Raw genomic sequence first — 14,652 nt, 5'->3', positions numbered from 1 at the left:
CTATCCAACATTTATGGATCATAATCGAGAGGGCAGTTCGTGCACAAAATCCTGCACCGGCAGTACTTTCGCATTTATGGGTGGCTTTAGAGGCGGCATGGCTCAGTATTTCTCCAGGAGACTTCCAACGACTTTTGGAGTCCATGCCACGTCGTGTTGCTGCCCTTCGGCGGGCAAAAGGGGGCCCCACACTGTATTAGGAGGAATCACTGTATACTGCTTCTGAATAAAGAATTATTTATTACCAGCTCTTGGCTGTCGCAGTGCGGCAGTTTTGAGAACGTGGTGTTGTAACATGTTGTTAGAAGTCGGCTACCGACCCACAGTGCTGTGGCTGATGGTGGGCGGATGAGAGGACTGGGTGGGTCCCGTCTGGGCTGACGCCGGCCTCAGCTACCTGCTATGTTGTGACGTCGTCCTCTAGCGCCTACCTGTTCTGTTTCATTCTGTTCTGTTTTGACGCCGGCTCCTTCTGTTGCAGGCCCTGCGATCCATCTGCCGCCTTCGCTGCCGTCCCTGGTGAGTGAGTACTCTCTGTCTTACCTGAACGTGAGCACTCCAGACAAACAGTTAATCACTCCCTAAAGCCGTCGGCACACGGACCGTGCTGTCGACCGTTAGCGTTGAGCGTGCCAAGTTCAACGTGCTGATGAACACTCAGGAACGATGCGACTTGTGCATACAGTACGTGGGCGCCAACGTGGTATACGCGATCGCAACGCACTCCAGCGGCAGTTGAGGGGTGTTTCTAGTTCGTAAATCACACTGATTACTCAACGGGAACGCGAAAAATTCCCACACTAGCTCCATTAAAACGCAAATTTTACCATCGTCCACGAAAAGGAAACTATCATGTCCAATCAAAAAGGACACAGTCTTATAAAAGTTCCATTACAAACAATGCGTTACAAGTTTGGAATACTTCTCCGCATAGGATAAACATTATTTCATCATTCCCACATATTAGTAAAACCCCAAGGTCAGTCTTACTTGATCACTGTTCCTACCCAGTAGCAGAATCTTTGCAACATGTGAATTACGAAGCGTAAAAGAAAAAGGAGCAAAATATCTTTAGACAAGTAGCGCAAGCTGTCCTGCAGATTAAGCCAATCGAACAAAGTCACCCCTCAAAAAAAGTTCAACTTATATTTACATAACATCAAATATTATAGTATATATTTATACTAAACTAATAATAAAGTATCAGAACCTAATAAAAACGCGAATGTTAGGGAAAAAAATTTGGAAGTGTCAAGACGCGAAACACCGCCCTAACTAAAGTCCCATCAGTAAATAGGGGCGCTACTTATTACGCTAAACAAACATCGCGGGCTTTGTATCTAATCGTATTATGTTACGCATTGCTGAAAACCTTAGTCGTAGATATGTTACTAATTGAAATTTAACTATAACAAATTGTACCAAGAACAATACGTTTTGGGTGGATCATCAGTGTGTCGCTGCTGTCAAATAGCCTACTCTCATAATACGCGAGTTACAATAATTCTTTTGCCACGAATATGATGTTTCTCATTATTTCATTGGAACGAATCACACAGTTAACAACGGGTTTTCCAGTGATTCTCAATTTGCTGGTTCTCAGAAACAGCATATATACATATAGGCTTGAAACGAATGCCAATATGGCGCTTCACAACTCTGTACTGAAGGGAGACGGCGTGCGTGTGACGTAGGTGGCGCTGTGTCATCTCATTGGTCAAAGCTCAGACGCACGCTCAGAATATCTGACATGCCAGATATTGCACTGCACGTTCGAAAAGACTCCCGAACCTGCTATTCCACGCTATGACGTCAGAAACTCGCCACGCTCAATGCTCAACGTTCGGATGCACGGTCCGTGTGCCGGCGGCTTTAGGAACGACAAACTAATACCGTGCAGGTTGCTACATCCCACCTGGTGTTTAAAAAAAATCAGACTTTTCTATGGGGTTGGGATGGGCTAATCTAACGGGTCTCGAGGAGCGAATGTGTGTCTGAGTGCTCATCAGAATAGTCACACATGCATGCAGCCGTTTGAACACACAGTTGGCTGTGTCATCTTGTAAGACAGGAGTGTCTACAGCAAACTCATCATAAAGATGTAGGAGAAAGGGCAACACATGGTCACCGAGCGTGTTGAATTGCTAACCTCCTTTTTATTCGAGTCAGAAACACACACAGCACGTAGGAATTCTTTTAAAACAGACGAAATAACAAATTATCTACATCATACTCCGCAAGCCTCCTAATGGTGTGTGACGGAGGGTACGTTCGGCACCACTATCTGATCCCTCCAACGCTGCTCCACTCGCGAATAGTGCGTGGGAAGAATTATTGCAGCCATGGTTAAAGTATACCGTGCATAGCAGAGCGGCGCTATCCAAAACCACGCAACTGTAGTGCTCCACGGGCCATAGATGACAGGGGTGAACGACGGCTGGAGAGATGTGTAAGGCCGGATAGACATACAACTGTTAAGCAGCTGACCGCGCAGACGAATCAGTGGGCTACCAACAATGTCTCCTCCACGACCATTGAGCGAACGTTCCTGAATATGGGCCACCGTAGCAGGCGCCTGGTTCATGCACCACCGCTGACTGCTGTTCATCGGCCACAAAGGCTGTAATTTGCAGGCCGATACCGTAACTTGACGTCCACTGAATGCCCTTTTCTCATGGATCACGTTTTCTGCTCCATCGGGCCTGAAACTTCTGAAAGCTAACAAGGAGGGAGAACTGTGCTCTCTGCAATGTTTTCATGGCATTCACTGGCCGATTGTGACATTCTGGAAGGCCAAGTCCATCATCAATGTATGCATCTATTCTTGGGGACCATGTCTACCCCTACATGCTGTCTCTTTTTTCCCACAACACGATGGCATCTACCACCAGGACAATGCAACATGTCAAACAACTCGCTTTATACCTGGATGGCACTAACAAGGGAACCTCCCCATCGCACCCCCCTCAGATTTAGTTATAAGTTGGCACAGTGGATAGGCCTCGAAAAACTGAACACAGATCAATCGAGAAAACAGGAAGAAGTTGTGTGGAACTCTGAAAAAAAAAGCAAAATATACAAACTGAGTAGTCCTTGCGCAAGATGGCAACATCAAGGATAATGTGAACTTAGGAGCGCCGTGGTCCCGTGGTTAGCGTGAGCACCTGCGGAACGAGGAGTACTTGGTACAAGTCTTCCCTCGAGTGAAAAGTTTAATTTTTTGTTTTCAGATAATTATCAAAGTTCAGGCACTCACACATAATCAACTTCGCTCTCCAAAATTCCAGGACATGTTCAGATTTGCTTGCACATATGCAGGATTTGACGATCTACATACGGAAAAATTTGAAAACGTTAAAAACATATGTTTTGACAGAGCACAGGGAAAACTGCGACTGTGAAACTGTTGCATTCATTTGTTGCAGTTTATGTGACAAACTCTTATGTTTTCATCACTTTTTGGGAGTGATCATCACATCCACAAGAAAACCTAAATCGGGCAAGGTAGAAGAATCTTTTTACCCATTCGCCAAGTGTACAAGTTACGTGGGTCGACAACATATTCGTGTCATGTGAAGCACATGCCGTCACCAGTGTCGTATAGAATATATCAGACGTGTTTTCCTGTGGAGGAATCGGTTGACCTCTGACCTAGCGATCAAATGTTTTCGGTTCCCATTGGAGAGGCACGTCCTTTCGTCTACTAGTCGCACGGTTTTGCGGTGCGGTCGCGAAAACACAGACACTAAACTTATTACAGTGAACAGAGACGTCAATGAACGAACGGGCAGATCATAACTTTACGAAAATAAAGAAAGTAAGCTTATCACCCGAGAGAAGAGTTGAACCAAGAACCTCTCGTTCCGCAGGTGCTCCACACTAACCACGGGACCACGGCGCTCCTGCGCTAGAACTTTCATTGATGTTGCTTATGTTGCACATGGACTACTCAGTTTGTATATTTTGCTTTTTTTTCATAGTTCCACACAAATTCTTCCTGTTTTCTCGATTGATCTGTGTTCAGTTTTTCGAGGCCTATCCACTGTGCCAACTTGTAACTAAATCTGAGGGGGGTGCGATGGGGAGGTTCCCTTGTAAGAGTAGCAACATGAGTTTATCGTACTCCTCCGGCCGCCAGAATTCCCGGATTTAAGCTCAATCCAGAAACTTTCGGACCACCCGATCGGGCTGTTCGCGCCATGGATCCTCAGACGAGAAACCTGGCTCAACTTGCCACGGCACTGGAATCGGAATGGCTCCACACATCTGTCGGTACCTTCCAGAACCTGACTGACACTATTCATGCACATCTCGGAGCCATCCGCGCTGCAAAAGGCGGTTATTCAGGTTCTTGGGAGGTGGTCACATAAACGTGACTGAATAGTGTAGGAACCATGAGTGATTTTCCCAGGTTTCGGGGAAATTACAGGCTTTTATATCATGATTCAAATCGTGGCAGGGAAAACACCCCGAAAACGTCAAAGAAGTACCTCCGGTCTGAACTACACCCTATATACACCGCCAGTCAATCGCGTCATTGCACAGTCGGTGCAGCCTTCGCCTCGCATCATCTGGAAAGAGGCGAAATCGCGACTAGTCGCACCACACAACACGTCTCCAGTCAGCAACTGTCAAGTTTCTGTTCGGTGGCCCAAAGAAGACGTGCATGTACCAACGTGAGCAATGGCCTTTCACGATATACCCCACTCCAAATGGAAACTGGATACAGTTCCCTTCCCATTCTTCTCTTGGATACTACAAGGGGCGTTCAATAATTAATGCAACACTTTTTTTCGGCCAATTTCCGTTCAAAAAATGCGAAATTAGTTGTGTGACATCATGGAGTTTTCCCGTGAAACTTCTATAGCAGGTGGCGCTATACGTAGCCTTCAAAATAACGTCTGTAACGGAGATGAGTTCCAAGCAGACAGCTGCCACTGAGTTTCTTTTGGCGAAAAACCAGAACATCGTAGATATTCATAGCCGCTCGCAGAATGTCTTCAGAGGTCTGGCAGTAAACAGAGTCGTTGGTCGAGGCGCCTCTAATTAGCTGAACAATATCGCGCGAACCTGCCCGATCTCCCGCGTACCGGCCGTCCGCACACAGCTATGGCTCCTTCAAAGACTGAACGTGCGGACACTCTCATTAGAGCTGATCGACAGAGCACAGCCAGACACCCCGCTGCACAACTGGACGTCTCTGTTGGTAGTACTGACACACTCGTCCACCAGTTAAGGTACTCAAAGGTGTGTGACCGGTCGGTTCCTCGCCACCTAACACAAGACCATAGAAAGCAACGAAGGACCATCTGTGCGAAGCTGCTTGCGCGTTACGAGGCTGATGGTGACAATTTTTCTGTCGAACATCGTCACAGGTGATGAAATATGCGCTCATCACTTCGAACTGGAAACAAAACGGCAATCCGTGAGTGGCGCCCCACCACCTCTCCTCCGAAGTAAATGTTCAAAGTCTCCCCCAATGCCGGCCAGTGTGGCCGAGCGGTTCTAGGCGCTTCAGTCTGGAACCGCGCGACCGCTACGGTCACAGGTTCGAATCCTGCCTCGGGCATGGATGTATGTGATGTCCTTAGGTTAGCTAGGTTTAAGTAGTTCTAAGGTCTAGGGGACTGATGACCTCAGATGTTAAGTCCCATAGTGCTCAGAACCATTTGAACCATTTCTCCCCCAAAGCAAGTAACGTCATGGCGACGATATTCAGAGACTCTGAATGGATTATTCTGTTTGTTGCCCTCCCTCGTGGTGCAAAGATTAACTCAGAAGTGTGTTGTGCTGCCCTCAGGAAATTCAAGAAACGACATCAACGTGTTCGTTGCCACAAAAATGCATAGGAACTTGTAATGGTCGCCTGGTCGTAGATATTGCTAATTGCTATAATCGCACTATTTCACTCCCATTTACGGAGCTTGTTAGCACTTGATGTTAGGTTGGCGCCATTAAAATGCATTGTGTTGTGGTAATCGCTGCTACTTGCTGGATCGCTGCTGTCTCTCGATGCTGATGCTGGCTCTAAATCTGGTTGTCTGGGTTAAAAACATGAGGTCCCGTGTTTTTTATGTGCTTCTGATGATAAAGAACGAGCGAAACAAACAAATATGTAAACTTCAAATATTTATTACTCTGGTGGCCATCTTAATTTCACTGTCCACCAAAGACCATGACACAACACAAAGTAGTATTTCCTTCACATGTTCTTTCCATTGTTTATCCACCTCAAACAATAACAAACAAACACACTTTACCAAAGTGACATTCCGACTGCCTCCCGACCGTTCTTGTTGCTTGTATTTATAACATTGTCAAAGAACTACTAAAAAGAGATATAGTTTACAAGTCACATGTACATCTGTTATCATAATTTGTGCAGAAAAGTTATTAATTTGCATCGAGTGACATAATTTAACATGTTATTAAAATGACAGACAGATTTGTTGACTTGACAGAATAATTCTTTGTTACAAAAAGGCCGTTTTTTAGAAGTTTGTCAATTGACTTCTCTAATTTGCATAAATAAGTAAATAACATGAATTATTAAAAATTACATTGGTTTTCGTCTAAAATAGGATTGCTTGCGTGAATACTGAGTGAAAACGCTCCTAGTGAACAAATAGGTTTCACTGGGTGATTTTTATTTAAGGAGATCCAAAATACCTAAGTTGGCCACTATTTTTCGTACTTCATATTAATTATTTAAGATGAACTCAGTGTTTTTACATGATGACATTTGCTGTATCAGTGATCAAGTGATATTAACTTTTGTGTGGGTCAGTTATTCAGTATAATTTAATGGGTTGACTGTTTAAGGAGACATGTTATGCAATCATTGTTAACATACACAATAACTTTTCTATAATCATAAATACTCGTTAAACTGGTTGAATTTGGAGGGTATCGCATACTTCGGTAAAGTAAAGCCTTTAATATGTTCCGTTACAAACTTCTCCATGACAACCCAAGACCTGAACAAGTCTGTGCAGCCGAGAGGAGCACACAAAACTTCACTGTACTGTTCTCCCTCAGCTACCCGCACGGATTTCGTACCTTCGACTTCTGTTTCGCTCAATGGAGGATGCACTTCGCGGGAAGCAGTACGCGGATGTGGGGAGGTTATTGATACTGTGTCCGCCCCGATAGCTGAGTGGTCAGCGTGACGGACTGCCGTCCTACGGGTCCGGGTTCGATTTCCGGTTGGGCTGGAGATTTTCTCCACTCAGGGACTGGGTGTTGTTCTGTCTTCATCATCATTTCATCCCCATCCGGCGCGCAGGTTGCCCAATGTGGCGTCGAATGTAACAAGACCTGCACCAAGGCGGCCGGACCTGCCCCGCAAGGGGCCTCTCGGCTAATGACGCCAAACGCTCATTTCCATTGATACAGCAAGACGTTGGCTCCGGCATCGGAGTGGTACCATGCGGACATCGTGTGTCCTGTTACACGTCGTGTTGTTACCGGTGGTTCTTTTGGGTGATGTGGTTTGTAACAATGATTTACTGAAGGTGCATTGAGCTTTTGGCATATATTTTTTATTTATTTTTCTTTATGGTTATTGGCGTGTTAATTTTTGTTTGCATCGCGATTTCAGTTTTTTTTCTCAATGGGAAATTATTTTCAACTTTGGGTTTCGTTAATTTCATATGCAGGGCAATGTTTTGGGTATCGATGCATGTGCTTGATTTATATAGACCTGACGAATATTTCGATGTTAAAATTATAAAGAATGTAGCAACCAGTCGCGGAAACATAGTTTATTTGTCTTGTTGCAAATCGATTTCGACTGATATCAGTCATCATCGTTGCTAAAACAAATACAAAAGACAGGGCATAAACAACAACTGCTTTAACAAATGAAAAATATTGACAATAAAACATAGTTATATCAATTACAACATATACATATGTCTGAAATTAAAATTCAAGGTCATAACATACCATTTTTCTAACCGATACATGTCATAAGTAGAAATACTGTCCTTGGCAGATTTCTATCATGAAGTGACATATCATAGGTCAACATTACAACAAAACAACATGAGGTGGCGCCACGTTGTAATAAGCGCCCTCTATGTAAAATACAAAAGAAATATAAAATACAAGCAATAAGGAATATATCACATTACAAACAAATTGTACAGTGATGGTAATTGATAATACCAATTTAAATAATTACAACAAGTGAAAATGTCTGAACATTGTTTGTCAGATGATAATAACAAATTAAATATGTACGTCAAAACTACGATCGCCAAAATTGTAAGAAGACATAAACTCGCTAAAAATATGAATCCATTCACACGAATTTAGGAAATGAAACTTATTTGTCATAAAGACGAAACCGAATAGTGGTATCAATGGCCATCTGCCGTTCTACATGCAAACTACAAGTGACTCAAAAGGCACATTTATGTTGCTTCCAATACACGACGCTATGTTACTGAATGCATAAATCCGAAGTTGACAGAGTTTAGGTAAAAATTACACTACGAGATAAACAATCGTATTACGTAAATAATGCGATTAACGAAGTGTTATGATTTCGAATTTTAATTTCAGACACCTGTTTTAATCGATGTAACTATGTTTTATAGTTAATTTTTTCGTTTGTTAAAGCAGTTGTTCATGCCCTGTGTCTTGTATTTGTTTTAGCACCGATGATGACTGATATCAGTCGAAATCGATTTGCAACTAGATAAATAAATTATGTATCCGCTATTGGTCGCTACATTATTTATCATTTTATATTCCACGGTCGCTGCACAGAAACGGAACCTTATGGATCCCAATATTCAAAAATATTTCGATGTTGTTTCTCTCGGTTCCGTTTGCTGTTTTCCCCCTCGCTGTCTTCTTTTGAACTATGTATCCCAAGGGAAAACTTCTGTTCCACTTATGTGACTTTTCTGTTTTTATGTTTCGTTTATTCCAGACGAATTCGTGTATGTAATTTCTTGATATCTTGCTTTTTATTGCGAGGGATATGTCTAGTGTCACTGTCCTCATTTGAGTTATATAAGTCAAGCTGATTATTTCTTTCGAATTTTGTATTTTGTGTATATTTTCGTTCCGTTTATTCCAGATGTACTCTCGTAGCCTATTTTCCGATGTATTGCTTGCTGTGGAATGACCTTATTTTCATTGACTTTATTTTAAAGTTTGTCCCTCCTCCCTTTCATTCCCACGGTGGATTTCATTTTCTTCGCCGACTGAAATACTTTTCCTGTCCTTCACGGTTGATTATGAACAAGGGTCAGTCTTGTCGTCGCCAGCTTGAAGAATGTAATTGTCCTGGTGCTAAATTAGACTTGGCTCTAAGCACTATGGGACTTAACATCTGAGTTCATCAGTTCCCTAGACTTAGAACTACTTAAACTTAACTAACCTAAGGGCATAACACACATCCATGCCCGAGGCAGGATTCGAACCTGTGAGCGTAGCAACAGCGCGGTTCCGTACTGAAGCGCCTAGAACCACTTGGCCACAGCTGCCGGCTAAATTAGACTTTAGGTATTAGCAGACGGCATTTCCTGATGTAGGCGAGAAACAGAGCAGAAAAAAAACAAAAAATTGTTAAAGATCTACTTCTCGATATAAAAACAAATCAAATTGTAAAGATCTTTCATTGCAGACATCTGATGATGCTTTACCTCAATAGAGCGAAACACGTGTGGTGAGAAAACACGCATTTTGTTGTAGTTGTAACGACGGAACGAAGACTCCCTCAGGAACTGTAAAGCAACTACGGATAATATGGTCACACAAATGAAGAAGTTATCTGTGGTCGCTTAGTAATTAAGGCTAACGATCGCCTTTCCGCGTAATATGACGTCATTGGTCAAGGCCGACGGGTGCAATCGGGCCTTACTCTATTCCGAAATATTAAAGGACGCAGGAGAACGACATCTTAGATCATTAATTCTAAAACTTAATTATTCATGACTGGAATTTTTTCTTGCTGTCGTGAATGTGATGCGGCCTTATTTTGTAAACATTTTAGTCATTTGTAAAATATCTGTTCGTGCGAATATGAAGCTAACATTACTATGGCTGACTAATACGAAGGTTGGAACTTTAATAGGTGGTGGTGGTGGTGGTTAGTGTTTAACGTCCCGTCGACAACGAGGTCATTAGAGACGGAGCGCAAGCTCGGGTTAGGGAAGGATTGGGAAGGAAATCGGCCGTGCCCTTTCGAAGGAACCATCCCGGCATTTACCTGAAACGAGTTAGGGAAATCACGGAAAACCTAAATCAGGATGGCCGGAGACGGGATTGAACCGACGTCCTGGAACTTTAATAGTGGCAACTATTTATTTACACCTCTTACAAAATATACACGTGTTTCAAAGCTTTACTGCGCTTCAAAGTAGTCACCAGCATTGTGTATAACTCGTTGCCAGCGATATGGAAGACGTAGGATACTCTTAGCAGTGCCAGTTGTGTTGACAGTTCGAGCGACGTCTATTGCCCGATGAATTTGTAGCAGTTCTGAAGCGAATGCCGTGAAGTGTTTCCGTCAGTTTAGAAATCGAGCTGAAGTCACGAGGGCTTCAGTCACGGGAGTCCAGTAGGTGGTATAGCGGTTAGCAGACCCATCGGCTTGAGCATTGTCCTGCAAGATGATGGTCAGGTCCTGCAGAAACTGTCATCACTTCTGCCTCTAAGCTGGTCGTAGGTTGTGTTCCAAAATGAACAGCATAGAGGCAGAAGTGATGACACTTTCTGCAGGACCTGAGCATCATTTTGCAGGACAATGCTCAAGCACGTACAGCGCAAGCTATTACTGATTTGATGGACTGATGGGGCTGCTAAGTGCTATACCACTTACTGCACTCCTCTGACTGAAGTCCTCGTAAGTTCTACTCGTCTTCTAAAATGAAGGAAACACTTCACGCCATTCGCTTCAGAACTGCTACAAATTCGTCGGGCAATAGACCGCGCCGCTCGCACTGTCAACACAACTGGCATTGCTAAGAGTATCCTACGACTTCCACATCGCTGGCAACGGGTTACACATAATACTGGTGACTAAAGTAAAGGTCAGTAAAACCTTGAAACTCGTATCTATTTTGTATGAGCTGTAAATAAATAGTTGCCACCATTGAAGTTCCAGCCCTCGCATTTTTGTCTCTTAAGCTAATGTTTGCCGGACTGCGCCAATGCCGCACCTCTTACAAATTTTGCATAAAAGCTGTTCTCCTGGCGTATGAAGCAGATTTACACTGGTCCCGATTATGTAGCTAACAGTATCGTGGGAGCCTGTGTCCATAACGGAAAACCAAACACTCACGCTGTTCGTTGTCATGGTGAATGCAAGGATAGTGGGCAAACGTGGGCGCTCATTGCTTGCCTTCAGTCAACTCCGACGAGTTCACTCTTGCTCCCATGTGGCCGCAGTCGGTGACGAAAAGAGATCCCGGTGGACGTACCTTAAACTGGACTCTGACAATGTTTAGATGACGTCATGCCTGACACGATAGCCGTTGCCGCGGATACGAACAAATAGTTCAGATGTCGCCATTTACAGCAGTGTTGATAGTGGTCATTTCTTTTCCGAAGCTGTATGGCAAAGAATTTGAACAGTTATCTCCATTGCCTTTGTCGATGTCTAAGGTTACAGAAGATGAAACACTAGGCAGAAAATCACGCCGGAGATCACTCTCTACGACCTCAGAAACCACGACATCTCAACGAATCTTTGTCGTTCCTGTAGTTGTAAACGGATGGCGACGGGTCATGGTAAGTAATGACATTTTGTAAGAGTAATAAGTATTTTTGGTGCATTCCAGTTTATGACGCAAGCTGTGGCCTTTTATCAATAACGCAATCAACTGATGATTGTGATGCATGTCAATCCCGCGTATTGAGAACTTCGTTGTTCTTTAAACATTGCTTTTGGTGGTAATATACTCATAATAAGTTATACGTGATTTTTGTTTTTGTAATGAAGTAATTTAAATCATTTTTTGTTAATGATAAGACGTGATTACTGTTTGATGTGTTCGATAACGTCCTAGTCCAATGTTTCCCAAAATGTATTCCGCGGAACGCTGGTGTTCTGCGGGGAGTAAAATACGGGCTGCGCTTAAAGCTATTAATAACGTGGCAGTTTTTTTCTACCTCTTTAAGGTACTAATGACTTTTTTAAAACTGTGGTGATGATTTCTGTGGTATTAGTTTTGATTTAAAATTGAAGCAGTCACTGAGTAAGTTTTCTCATTTGTTGGGTTCCATACTTCAGTCAATAAAAACAGAACATTTCTGAGATCGCTTAGTTGTCCATCTGTCTGTGTGTCTATCCAACTGTTAGAAATCATTTTTCTTAGGAACGAGTAGACGTATCAAGTTGAAATTTACGGCGCACACTGAGGTCTACAGTCCTTGGCGGTGTTAAACATTCAGGCGTCTAAGTCAATGCAGTCAAAAGATACGGCAGTTTCTGCCGCATACTTTGATACTTCGAAACTCATTCATCGTAACCTGTAGCGTACTTGCGGTTGACCTAGAATAATGAAATTTGGAAGAAGCGGGTATACAATCCAAGTAAAGGAAAAATCGGAAAATTGTTAATTTGTAATTATATCACACGAAAAAGGGTCTCTTTTGTCATTTGTTATCCGATTTCAAATTTCAAATTAAAACATTCTCGAAAGTCTCGGAACTCCCTGGACCGATATCTTGTCGATAACAGGTAAAAATCACGGAGATTCTCCGTTTGCGGTATGGATGAACTGTCTGTGTACACAGTTAAGTTTGTACGGAACCCTCAGAGCACGAGAGCTACTCGCACGTGCCCATTTTCTTAAAAGTTTATTTAACATCAAAATAAATCCATCAAAATACTAGTATTCTCAAAGCGTTCCGTCACCAACCCACGTCCAAGTGTGTAGCCGAACTATATAGAACAGCAGCAGATAACGATACAGGAATAATCCCGAAAATAATTTTTAGCCTGTGGAAACAGTAGTGTGTAGATGGGCAACGAACTTCAACACCAGACGGCAGTACACACATTCACATTTAGTTGTCTGTGGTTCCCATGAATAGATCTGAGCGAATTCTTTGTCCGAAACAGACCGAGCCTATGTTCTGTCTCCAGTGACCTCGACGTCGACGTCTTACCTGCAGCTATTATCTAACAAGTATTCATTTAAGCAGCATAAGTGGCGACTATGCAAAGATTTTGCAAACATAATACGTTTTTACTCTTTGATTAGTATAGAATTTACACCGCGTGGCATGCAATCGGCAATTCCTTGGCAGGTTTCCGTCGGTAGGTAGTTCCAGATGTCTACGGGCGGGTCATGAAATGCCCGTAACTTAAAAAAAAATGGCTCTGAGCACTATGGGACTTAACTTCTGAGGTCATCAGTCCCCTAGAGCTTAGAACTACTTAAACATAACTAACCTAAGGACATCACACAACACCCAGTCATCAACCCGTAACTTACAAATGGTTTAAATGGCTCTGAGCACTATGGGACTTAACATCTGAGGTCATCAGTCGCCTAGAACTTAGAACTTCTTAAATCTAACTAACCTAAAGACATCACACACATCCATGCCCGAGGCAGGATTCGAACCTGCGACCGTATCAGCCGCGTGGTTCCAGACCGAAGCGCCTAGAACCGCTCGGCGACAGCGGCCGGCCTTAAATTACAGCCTGGTGGATTGTGGGCGCCGAGTTGCGCCGCCTTGCGTCCCAGACGAGTTTGATCGCGTTCAGATCAGGTTGATTTGCTGACCAAGACGTCAACTTGAGTTCTCTATTATACTCAAAAAAACAACATAGCACGTTTTTGGGCTTGTGACACCGACTGTTATACAGTTGGAAGAAGCCATAGCCAACGGGGAAAACCTCAAGAAACAAGTAATGCAGATGGTCCGTAATAATGTTCACGTAGTCTGCATCGTCACTGAGGGTTTGACTGCTACCGCATCGCCCACCGAAGCCAAGACTAGTGTCTCGTATAACGTAACAATAACGCCCCCAGCGGACTGCGTTGGTGACGCAGTGTATGTTTCCAGCAGCCGTTCGCCTGAATGACGGGGTATCCCGATTCATCCTAACAGGCGACCCGTTTCCAGTATCCATCTACATCTATAGCTACGTGATTACTCTGCTATTCACAATAAAGTGCCTGGCAGAGGATTCAATGAACCACCTTCAAGCTGTCTCTCTACCATTCCACCCTGGAATGGCACGCGGGAAAAACGAGCACTTAAATTTTTCTGTGCAAGCCCTGATTTGTCTTATTTTATCGTCATGATGATTTGTCCCTGTTTAGGTGGGTGCCAACAGAATGTTTTCGCAATCGGAGGAGAAAACTCGTGATTGAAATTTCGTGAGAACATCCTGTCGGAACGAAAAACGCCTTTGTTTTAATGATTGCCACTCCAATTCATGTATCATGTCTGTGGCACTACCTCCCCTATTTCGCGACAATACAAAACGAGCTGCCCTTCTTTGTACTTTTTCGATGTCATCCGTCAATACCACCTGATGCGGATCCCACACCACACAGCAATACTTCAGAATAGGGCGGACAAGCGTGGTGTAAGCGGTCTCTGTAGTAGACCTGTTGCACCTTCTAAGTGTTCTGCCAATGAATCGCAGTCTCTGATTTGCTCTACCCACAATAT

This window comes from Schistocerca cancellata, chromosome 9 (genome assembly GCF_023864275.1).
Source record: "Schistocerca cancellata isolate TAMUIC-IGC-003103 chromosome 9, iqSchCanc2.1, whole genome shotgun sequence".
Classification (NCBI taxonomy): domain Eukaryota; kingdom Metazoa; phylum Arthropoda; class Insecta; order Orthoptera; family Acrididae; genus Schistocerca; species Schistocerca cancellata.
The sequence above is the reverse complement of the archived record's forward strand: the minus strand, read 5'-3'. Positions refer to the sequence as shown.